Source organism: Notolepis coatsorum (assembly GCF_963971535.1).
Source record: "Notolepis coatsorum genome assembly, chromosome: 2".
Lineage (NCBI taxonomy): Eukaryota > Metazoa > Chordata > Actinopteri > Aulopiformes > Paralepididae > Notolepis > Notolepis coatsorum.
Window position 1 is genome coordinate 72,307,802 of NC_140166.1, and position 11,756 is coordinate 72,319,557.

Here is an 11,756-nt window from a genome sequence, read left to right on the forward strand (position 1 = left end):
CCCTGTCGGCCACCCGCCCCCTGCGGACGGGTGTCCCCCAGGGCTCGGTTTTAGGACCCCTTCTCTTCTCCCTCTACACTAAATCACTGGGTAACATTATCACGTCTCATGGCTTCTCCTACCACTGTTATGCCGACGATACTCAACTCTTCCTCTCCTTCCCTCCCTCAGATATCCACGTCTCTGAGCGGATCTCGGCCTGTCTGTCCGACATCTCCGCCTGGATGACGACCAACCACCTCAAACTGAACCTAAGCAAAACAGAATTGCTCCACCTGCCGGCCAAATCCTCCCCCCTGACCGACCTTTCCATCACAGTCGAGAATGCAGCTGTGACCGCGTCCCCGACCGCCAAGAACCTTGGTGTTGTCCTCGACGACCAGTTGAACTTCTCTGCTCACATCGCAGCGACAACCAGAACCTGCCGATTCCTCCTGAGCAACGTCAGAAGGATACGCCCCTTCCTGACAAAAGAAGCCACCCAACTCCTCGTCCAATCAACAGTCATCTCCCGCCTCGACTACTGCAACGCACTGCTCGCTGGCCTCCCGGCCACTGCCACTAAGCCTCTTCAACTCATTCAGAACGCAGCGGCCCGCCTGATCTCAAACCTACCGAAGTCGGCCCATGTCACCCCACTTCTTAGGGACCTGCACTGGCTCCCCATTGCTGCACGAATCCGCTTCAAGGCCCTTGACCTAGCATACCGTGCGGCAAAGGGAACTGCTCCCGCCTACCTCCGGTCAATGGTCTCTAACTACACACCCTCAAGACCCCTACGCTCTGCATCTTCTGGCCGCCTCAGACCTACTCCTATCCAAGCTCCGGGAGGGTCATCAAAGAGAAGTCGCCTATTCTCAGTCCTTGCCCCACAATGGTGGAATTAACTACCCACCCCAGTTAGGACAGCCGAAACACGTCCAATCTTTCGCCGTCGACTAAAGACTCACTTCTTCAACCATTATCTGAATTAAAAAAAAAAAAAAAAAAAAAAAAAAAAAAAAAAACTAACCCTAACTAACCATACTGTCATGCACTTGTCCTAATAAACTAACCTACACTGTAGCCCTCAACACTTTGATGAACATTGTTACTCAGCTGATAGAGTTGTGCTCTTCCTGATGGCTTGTCGTACAGAACTTGTAAGTCGCTTTGGATAAAAGCGTCAGCTAAATGACTAAATGTAAATGTAAATGTACACCAGAGGAAGCTCAACAAATCATGTTAAACCCAGATTCGGCTCAAACAAGGGACTAAACACGTTTCGCAATTATGCCACAACAATGTGGAACGCCCTACCCAAAGCTGTAAAGGAATGTGAATCCCTGCCCACATTCAAAACCGCTCTTAAAGAGCACCTACGGGAGGCTGCAATTCGAAACTGGCCACCGTAAATGCCCAAAACCCCCACCACCTCCTAATAGACAGTCTCCTCACCACCGCATGTATATATTCCCTCCCCGCCGTATGTATATTTCCCTCCCACCCACCCACCCCCTCCTAATGTACAGTTCCCTCCCCATCATATGTATATACTCTGTCAGGATCTAGGGGTAACAGTACTGTATATTTGAATACCGTTATGTCACAAATGTATCAGTACTAAATACCTATATGTCCCTATGCCATAAATGTCATGTATGTTGTGTATGTCATAAATGTCTATATGAATTGAAAATGGGGGACCCTGATGGAAACAAGACAAACGTCTTTCTCAGGTCTGCATCCCCTTAACAATTGTATGTATTGAGCCGTACTGTATTGTACCCATTCTGCAATCTGTTAAATAAAGTTTACATTCATTCATTCACTGGGGGTCTCACTGTATTCGTAAGAGCATAGATAGACTGTATAAAACAATGACAATATAATGTCAATCAGCAGCTTCAGTACAAAAGAGTTTGGTTTGGTGGAACACTGTGGTTTATGCACTGCACAACGTTTTTTCAACTCGATATTTACAAGGCATGGGGGGTAACCCAAAATTCTTACTTTATAGCTCCCACATTTGTTTGTGTGTATTTTGTGGTGAGTCAGTTCAGGTGGACAGATAACTACATCAGATGTGGAAATGTTAGTACATTTAAAATGTTATTATTTTTATTTTTTTTAGATCTAGAGAAGTAAATTTTTCTAAAGGCAAATACTACTAATAATACTATTTTCAGTTCCAAATACTTGTGACTAAATGACTGTCCAAATACTTGTGACTAAATGACTGTCTACACACTTGGTGCCTCCTGCAGGCCTACCAGGCAGCCCAGAGACCGACCTAAGAAGGAGATGTCTCCGCTGTGCTCCCTCCGTAGACGATGTTTCCGGACGGCCCCCTTCCACCACGACCGGTGAGATGGGCCAAAGGAAGACACGGAGGAGTAAGCAAGAAAAGTTCATCGGTCCCGGAGATATACACCATTACTGACATTGCAAGTGTATATTTGAGTGATTAGCACCACTATGTCCTTTCTTAAGGGTGTACCGTATCTCTCTATTTCTCCTAATGTAATCTTATTGTTTATGGGACTCGTTAGTCTACAATGCCCTCTAGACTGGGGGAGACAGGTTACTATATTCATTTGATTAATGGCACTGTACCAAAGGGAATGAATGAAAAAATGTTGTTATCCTGTTTCCTACAAGTGACTTTTATTACTTTTATTATCATGAGTATATTATCATTACTATTATTTTACAAATGGTGAAAAGTTTTCCTTCTGTTGTTGTTGTTCTTTGCTTATAGAATTTTGTGTTTGCTATTGGCTTATTTAAGTTTCTGGTATATATTTGTTTTCAACATGCTACATTATCAAGTCCTTACTCTGGAGGTCAAAGTTGACTAGCATTCCCAAGCTCACCTCTATGATGTCACTTCCTGCCCACATGGTATATAGCTCCCATTTTTACAAGCTATCACTGCTAGCCTATTACACTGAAGATGGAACACCTGTTCCGAAACATGTCTGTACTATAGGCTGCCATTAAAAACAATTTTTAAAATCTGAGAGTGCTGGTCCGGCCTTCGGCTTTCTTCTTCATAATGTTTGGGATTTCAGCACCCAATGTCAGATACTGAGAGCGCGGTCTACCTTGACTTTAACACATAGACAAACAAATCATACCAAACACTTTGAGGTTCTTAATGTATGTAATTTGTTATACAGATATAATTGGTGGTAGTAGCACCACTAGTATTAGTAGCAGCAGCAACAGTGGTAGGGGTGGTAGCAAATCATTTGATTATTATTATTATTTATTAGTAGTTAGGGCTGGGCAATATGGCCAAAATATCTATCATAGTTTTGATGGTATTATGGTATAGTTTTCCAGTACAGATTACAATGTGATATGAAATGTTTCTTTATGTCTCTATCTTGGACTACAATTGTCATTGAGCTTTTTTAATAGTACTGCAAGGATTAGCCTACTACTACAGCAGACCAGGCTGCAGAAACAAATTAGTGGGGGGGCATAAAATGTTCTCAGGGGGGCACAATGGTTTTTCAACACAGGTTCCCTTTTATACGTTTCAGCTGGGACAGCGGCGCTGTGGCTTGCTTGGCGCTGCCCACGGTGCTGAACTAAACAGCAGAGAGGCAATTGAACAATCAAATTTCTCTCTCTTAAGAACATTCACTTATACAAAAACAGACTGAACGGATATATATAACAGACCTGCTGGGGCAGCGGACTGAGAGCAGGGGACACAAACAGGCTGGATAAGATGGTCAGGAAGGCCAGTAGCGTGGTTGGGGTGGAGCTGGACTCTAGCGAGGGTGGCGGAGAGGAGGAACCTTGCTAAGCTCCAGGCCATCAGGGAAAACCCCTCCCACCCACTATACACAGACTTGGCTGACAGGAGGAGCATGTTCAGTGCCAGGCTCACACTCCCTAAATGCAGCACTGAACGGCACAGGAAGTCCTTCATTCCGACAGCCATCAGACTATACAATGCATCACTGTGCCTCACTGCATCACTGAGCACAGAGTGACAGTTACCATCTTCCTGGACTCTTACTTTTTAAACAGCACTGTGCAATATTACACCTACTGTAGACTTCAGTATATTTTTACTGTATTTATTTACTGTATCTTTTATTCTATTTTTATTCTATTTCATTTTATTCTATTCTTAGGCCATTTGTTTTGTTATTCTTATTCGTGACTTGTTCTGTCTAAATGTTTAATGTTGAGTGATTCGCAGTGTCAAATTTCCCTCAGGATAATACATTTCTATTCTATTCTATATCTTTGAAAAGTCTCCATTTATTCAACACTTCTGAATTCACTGACAAACTGAACTGAACTGACAAAAATAAGGTGCATAAAAAAGCAAACAAAATTCCTCCACAGGCTACTCACCATCATTAGTAGAGCGGCAAGCGGCGTTTGGGGACAGAGTGAAATCTTCTTAAAACACTGTCCCTCCACTCATTCCTGAACTTTTTTGTTAAGTCCTTCTCAAATGCCAACTGAATTAAATTGGCCTTGCGTCGATGAAGCATACTAAGGCGATGTTCTGTAAAGACGTTCTTGAGGGTAGAAAACGAATTCTCACAGAGTGCCGTGCTAGCTTCAGTAGTGTTGTTGTTGACATCAGTGCCCACTAGGGCTGTCCCCGACTAAGGATTTGGATAGTCAACTTTGATTGGCCGAAATTAGCCGATAGTCTATTAGTCGACTATGAAAAGAATAAAAAGTAATTTTTTTTATCACCATGGCGGGCACAGCTGACTCAGTGGGCGGGCCCGGCCCCGGACCCCTAATGCCTGCCCACGTATGCCGCCGGGTCGCGTCTATTCTTTTACCAACGGATTTCCAGTTCCGTGTTCGCGTTCTGCGATCTGATTGGCCACTGATGTTTCTGGTGCGATCTGATTGGCCACTGACGTTTCTGGTCATGTGACATGTGCGCCCAATCGCGTGACGCGCCCATTTCCGAATCGAACAGCAGCAAACTACCTAACGCCTAGTTTATCACTGGTTAAGCTTAGGCGACTCTTTTGAAGTTGGTTACGGTTAGAGTTTGGAATCAGGGCTGGTGTTCTATCGCCCTGCTCTAAGACAAACTCCAACCTTAACCAACTTCGAAAGAGTGCCTAAGCTTAACCGGTGGCACAACTTGCCGTCACACGATTGGCGCGACCAGAAACGTCAGTGGCCAATCAGAGCGCAGAACGCGAACGCGGAACTGGAAATCCGTTGGTAAAACTCCCACTCAGGGCAGTATGGGGTAGAACACATAGCAGCATACTACAAGAACCTAGGCGTCCACAAAGACGATTTCAAACTGGAAATGGTAACTACAGATGAGGTACTCAATAAACTGAGCGCCCTCCAACCGAACAAGGCCACTGGCCATGAAAACATCCCCTCCAAATTCCTTAGAGACTCAGCAGCCGCCATCACCCCAGTCATCACACACATAATAAACCTCTCCATAAAACAGGGACACGTCCCCAAGGACTTCAAAATAGCGAGAGTAACACCCCTGCACAAAAAGGGCAGCAAATTAGACCCAGGCAACTACCGCCCTGTTTCTATCCTTACATCCATCTCGAAAGTCATGGAAAAAATAGTATACGAACAGGTCGAAAAGTACCTTACGGATAAAAATCTAATCTACGAATTCCAATCTGGCTTCAGAACATCCCACTCCACTGACACATGCCTTCTCTATTTGAACGACCACGTCAAGCAAGAGGTGGACGCGGGCAAATACTGCGGCATGGTCATGCTAGACCTACAAAAGGCCTTCGACACTGTCAATCACACCATTCTGATTGACAAGCTAAAAGCAATTGGTTTTGATAGTTTATCAGTGAGCTGGATACAATCCTACCTGGAGGGGAGAGAACAGATGGTGGAGGTAAACGGTACCCTATCCCCCCCCCTCACAGTGAACTGTGGTGTTCCACAAGGAAGCATACTAGGACCACTACTGTTCCTAATTTATGCAAATGACATGTCGTCAGCTTGTGACTGCAACTTGTTCCTGTTTGCGGACGACTCAGCCCTGCTGGTCTCTGACAAGAACAAGTTACAGGTTGAAAAAACCCTCAGCTCGGAACTAGGCAAAATCTGCATAATATTGGCTCGCCGACAACAAACTATCATTACACATGGGCAAAACAGTCCATTCTCTTCGGTTCAAATAACAAACTCAGCAAGACCGACGGCTTCGCACTTACAGTGGGTGACAATATTGTCACAAGGAAAGATGAAATTACCTACCTGGGTTCCATCCTAGAGGCTAATCTTTCCTGTGACAAAATGGCATCCAATGTAATAAAAAAAGTCTATCAACGAACTCGATTCTTGTACCGGATCTCCTCCCTGGTAAACAAGAATACCCTGAAGACTCTGGCAGGAGCACTCATTCAAGGGTACTACGACTATGCTTGCACCTCATGGTACCAAAGCACCTCAAAGGCACTAAAAACCAAATTACAAACATCTCAAAACAAACTAGTCAGACTACTGCTTGACCTGACTCCTAGAACCCACCTCACCCCTGCACACTTTGCCAACCTAGGATGGCTTAGAGTAGACGACAGAGTACAGCAACTTGCAATGGGCCTGGTCTACAAGATACACTACACGACCAAGGTACCCATGTACATGTCAAAATACTTCCCAAAGGTCAGTGAATACCACGATCACAACACCAGAGGGAGCTCCACAAATCATGTAAAACCCAGATTCGGCTCAAACAAGGGACTAAACACGTTTCGCAATTATGCCACAACAATGTGGAACGCCCTACCCAAAGCTGTAAAGGAATGTGAATCACTACCCACCTTCAAAAACACTCTCAAAGAACACCTACGGGAGACTGCAATTCAAAACTGGCCCCTACAAATGTCCTAACCCAGTTGTACAATAAAGACCAAGCATGGCTTTGTCAGTATTTCAATGTACCCAACCCCCCCCCCCCCCCCACACACACCTCCAATGTACAGCCCCACCCAACCCCACCTACCCAACTTCCTCCAATGTACAGTTTCTATGTCAAATGTAGGTCAGTATTCCAATGTACAGTGTGTGCCCCCCCTACCCAACCCCCCCCCCCCCCCCCCCACCTCCAATGTACAGCCCCACCCCACCTACCCAAACTCCCCCAATGCACAGTTTCTATGTCAAATGTATATACACTCTTTTTCTGGATTTTTTTAGTATCACAAACAGTACTGTATTTGAAAATCTGGTATGTCATAAATGTATAGATGTAGCAGTACTGTCTATCTGTATGTCGTGTGTGTCATATGATGAATTGAAAATGGAGGACCCTGATGGAAACAAGACGAAAGTCTTTCTCAGGTCTGCATCCTCTTAACAATTGTATACTGAGCTGTACTGTACTGTACCCATTCTGCAATCTGTTAATAAACTTTTCAATCAAATTCAATCAATCAATCAAAAGTAATCAGGCCGCCGGTGTTCTGTACTACAGCCATTATATTATTGCAATAATTATTGTGTGGACCAGCTAAAAGATCATACATACAAACAAAACAGACAGACAGACAGACAGACAGACAGACAGACAGACAGACAGACAGACAGACAGACAGACAGACAGACAGACAGACAGACAGACAGACAGATAGATAGATAGATAGATAGATAGATAGATAGATAGATAGATAGATAGATAGATAGATAGATAGATAGATAGATAGATAGATAGATAGATAGATAGATAGATAGATAGATAGATAGATAGATAGATAGATAGATAGATAGATAGATAGATAGATAGATAGATAGATAGATAGATAGATAGATAGATAGATAGATAGATAGATAGATAGATAGATAGATAGATAGATAGATAGATAGATAGATAGATAGATAGATAGATAGATAGATAGATAGATAGATAGATAGATAGATAGATAGATAGATAGATAGATAGATAGATAGATAGATAAAACGCAAGCGTAACCCAGTGTTGCTTTCGCCTGCAAAGAATGGGGAAATATGCCATTGATTACAGATACGGTAACCTACGTAGTTGAGCCATACAGTAGGCGACACATAACTCACTGATTCTTGAGAGTCGGGACAAAACATGTCCTACATAGAAAAGTCAAATTTATATAAAAAATAAAGAAATTAATAATGATTGACATACTCACAAAGTTCAATCTAAAGGTATTGTGTATACTGATGTTATGTTTTAGCACATATATTTGTTTTTTGGGGGATATTTCTTTAAATGTATAATCTGTGGTTAGAAGCTCCCATGTTAATTTCCTTGTCCTCAGCAAGGGTCACATTATTGACCAGCCCAAAAAAGCTTGAAAAACCTCTCCACTTGTGAAAACATACATATCAAATCAAGGATAAGGGTTATAAATGTATAAAACAATGCATGCCATGAAACTCAAATAATATTTTCCATAGAAATCTGCCTATCAAAGTTGTGTCCTCAGTTTATGTCAACTCCGTCAGACTTTTTCATAAACCTAATTAAATCAGGCAATAGCATGGCCAGCTCTATCCCTGAGGACCCCTTTTCCTTTCCCTGCCTGTGGTGAATGCAACACTACCACACATGGTCTGGTAAATTTGATACGTTTTGATATTTTAGACAAACAATGTCAATATTCCTATGGTCACAGCTGGAACATGTCAACACCATCTCTCCGTTATTATACTTTTAAAAAACAATAGTGGATTGAATTCAAGTGTTTCAGTGAGATTATTAAGACAGCTAGCAACTGCCAAAAAACTAGCTAGCTGCAGTGCACAATACAGGCTTGGAGGGAAAATGTGTGCCTTTTTGTCAACTCCGTCAGACATCAACTCCGTCAGATTTTGTGTCTGACGGAGTTGACGTGTAAGCTGACGGAGTTGACAAATCCATCAATAACCTCATAATATGCTATTATTATACTATTTTTGAACATGGTAAAGGATTTAAATGTTATTTCAGAGTTGTATCTGCACAGAAGTGTGCATATAATAACATGCATTACAATACACTTCTGACTTTTAGAGCATGGGCAGGCTGTGGTCTGCTTATTGAATAATTGTCTTACTTTCCCAGCACATGTGTTAATACATAAATATAAATATATCACTTGTCTACGTGGTTGATTGATTGAATTTCATAACCCAGTAGGGATACAAGACAGAAGAAAACAGTTATTCTTGTTCTTATACTGTTTACTTAGATCATCAGAGCAAAGGTGAACGGTGGTAAACTGTGGATATTTCATCTTAATATCTTTATAATAATTCTTAATATAGGACTGGTCCATGTGTGTCTACTGTAGATTGCTACATCATCCTTTATCTGACTCTTTCCATCCATAGTGTAATACATTATGGTATGGTGTGATCAACAGGATAATATTTTGCTAGTCAGTTGTCTCAATCTTATCAGTTGTCACAAGTGTAGAGTTCAAGAAAAATCAGGATCAGATAAAGATCAGATCAGGATATTCTATAGATAACAATGCCAGACAGTGCAGGGAGTCTCTCAGACAGGAAAAGCAACAAAGTAAAATGCGAAAAAGGCATTCAAGAGAAATAAAAACTATGAAAGAGAATATTACAAATGTAACAAAGCAACGAAACAACCTGATAAAAACAATAATGCGCAGAAAAAAGGCTACAAATACATCACCACTGGACTCTCCAGGCACAGAAACAAAGAAGATGCTATCAGGAAGCAAAGTAAGGAATCCGAAAATCCAAAAGACCCTTCTATTCCACAACATCCCCAGAAGAGAGCTGAAGACAAACAAACTCCTGGCCCACGGCGCCAAAAACCAGCACTGAGTGTGTCATCAGGCACGATTCTTAAAAAGTATCGTCTTCTTCAACAAATGAAAGAGTTTGGGTTAACCTACAAGTTAATGAGAGAAAAGGAGCAGCCTCAGAAAAAGCCAACATTAATACAGGGTATAACACAGACTGTTCAGGATTTCTTCACGTGTGACAACGGATAAGACTGACACAATCACCAGGAACAAGATCAAGCGGCAAATAATGATCCTGCTAGACTCCATGCTCAACCTCCACACTGAATTCCAGATTAAGAACCCCACTGTAAAGCTGAGCTATTCTTCATTCTGTGCTCTGAGGCCCTTCTATGTCACAGCACCAAAAGCATCTGATCGGAAGACATGTCTGTGTCAAATACATGAAAATGCATGCTTAATGCTCGAGGTCCTTAAATGTCTGGTGTTGTGAAGTCAAACAAACTGGATGACAGTTTTCAATTAGTTTGTTGCTCTCCAGCAAGTGAGGCCTGCCTTCTTCACGCCTGCTCACAATGTCTAAACAAAGGTACAGTTACAACCCAAGAGCAAGACAAAATCGATGTTCAATGGAGGCAGTGGGAGAGAGTTCAAGAAGACACATGCAATGGAATCGACATGAACACTAAGCTTGTCGAACACAGAGGCAGCCTTTCATTGCTCATCAAACTCTATGAGCAAAAACTCAGATAGGAAACCACAACACATGTGTGTTCATTGCGAAACCAGTCAAAAGAATACAGCAACACAATTGAGTCCTGTGATGAGAGTACAGCAATCGTCCATGTTGACTTTTCAGAATCCTGGAAATTCAAATATAAAGCTGAAGTTCAGGCCTGCCATTTCGGACAAAATCTGCCACAGATAACACTCCATACCAGAATCTATTACACTAAGGGTGGAAAGGCAGGGTTTTGCACACTGTCAGAGTCAAAGAGACAAGATGCTGCAGCAATCTGGACACAAATGGATCCAGTCCTAAAAGATATCAAGACAAAATATCCACAGGTTACCACCGTGCACTTTTGGTCTGATGGTCCAAGCAAACAAGAACAAGAAGAACTTTTTTCTTCTGTCTGGTATCCCACCTACACTGGGGTTTGAAAGGACAACGTGGAACTTCTTCCCCACTTCTCATGGTAAGGGCGCACCAGACGGCATTGGCGGAACAGTAAAAAGAACAGCTGACAACCTGGTCCTGAGAGGAAATTATGTGACTGATGGACACATATTCTTCAAAAAGGTCTCAAACAGTCTGAATGGTGTTCAGCTGTATCATATTGTGGAAGAAGACATGCAAAGATACGACACACTTCTCATGAATCCTCTCAAACCGGTTCCCTCAACAAGACAAATACACCAGATCATCGCACATAAGGACAGGATCCACAACAGACAACTATCCTGCTTTAGCAGCGAGATGTTGGATTGCCAGTGCTTCTGCCCAGCTACCTCCTATTACCATGGCAACCCATGAGAACAGCAGAGTGATACACTGAGGGCAAGGAAGAAGAGACCTCTGGCCATGTTGTGGGAGGAGATGGAAAATGAGATGGAAGAGGGTATGGAGATGGAGGATGTAATGGAGGAGTTGGACGAAGAACCTTTGAAAGGTCCTGAGGGTACGGTGACAGTAAAGACTGTTAGCAGCCTTAGTAATGGAGACTGGTTAGCAGTAGTATATGATGACCACTGGTGGCTAGCCAAGACCATCGATGTGGATAATGAGCAACAAGATGTGAAAGTGGAATTTCTGCAACCCCATGGTCCAACAAAAATGTGGTTCAGCCCAAATGTGGCAAGAAGGATGTCTGTTTCTGCCCAGTTCAAGACATCATAGTGAAACTAATCAGAAATGCAGAAGGAAAGGAAGAGGAGAAGTGGGTGAGAAAGTGGAGATCAGGAAGTGGTGTAGAGGAGGTAGATGAAAACAGGGACGAGAAGAAGGGGTCCTGTTCTCCATTACTGTTTTTGTTGTTGGAAACG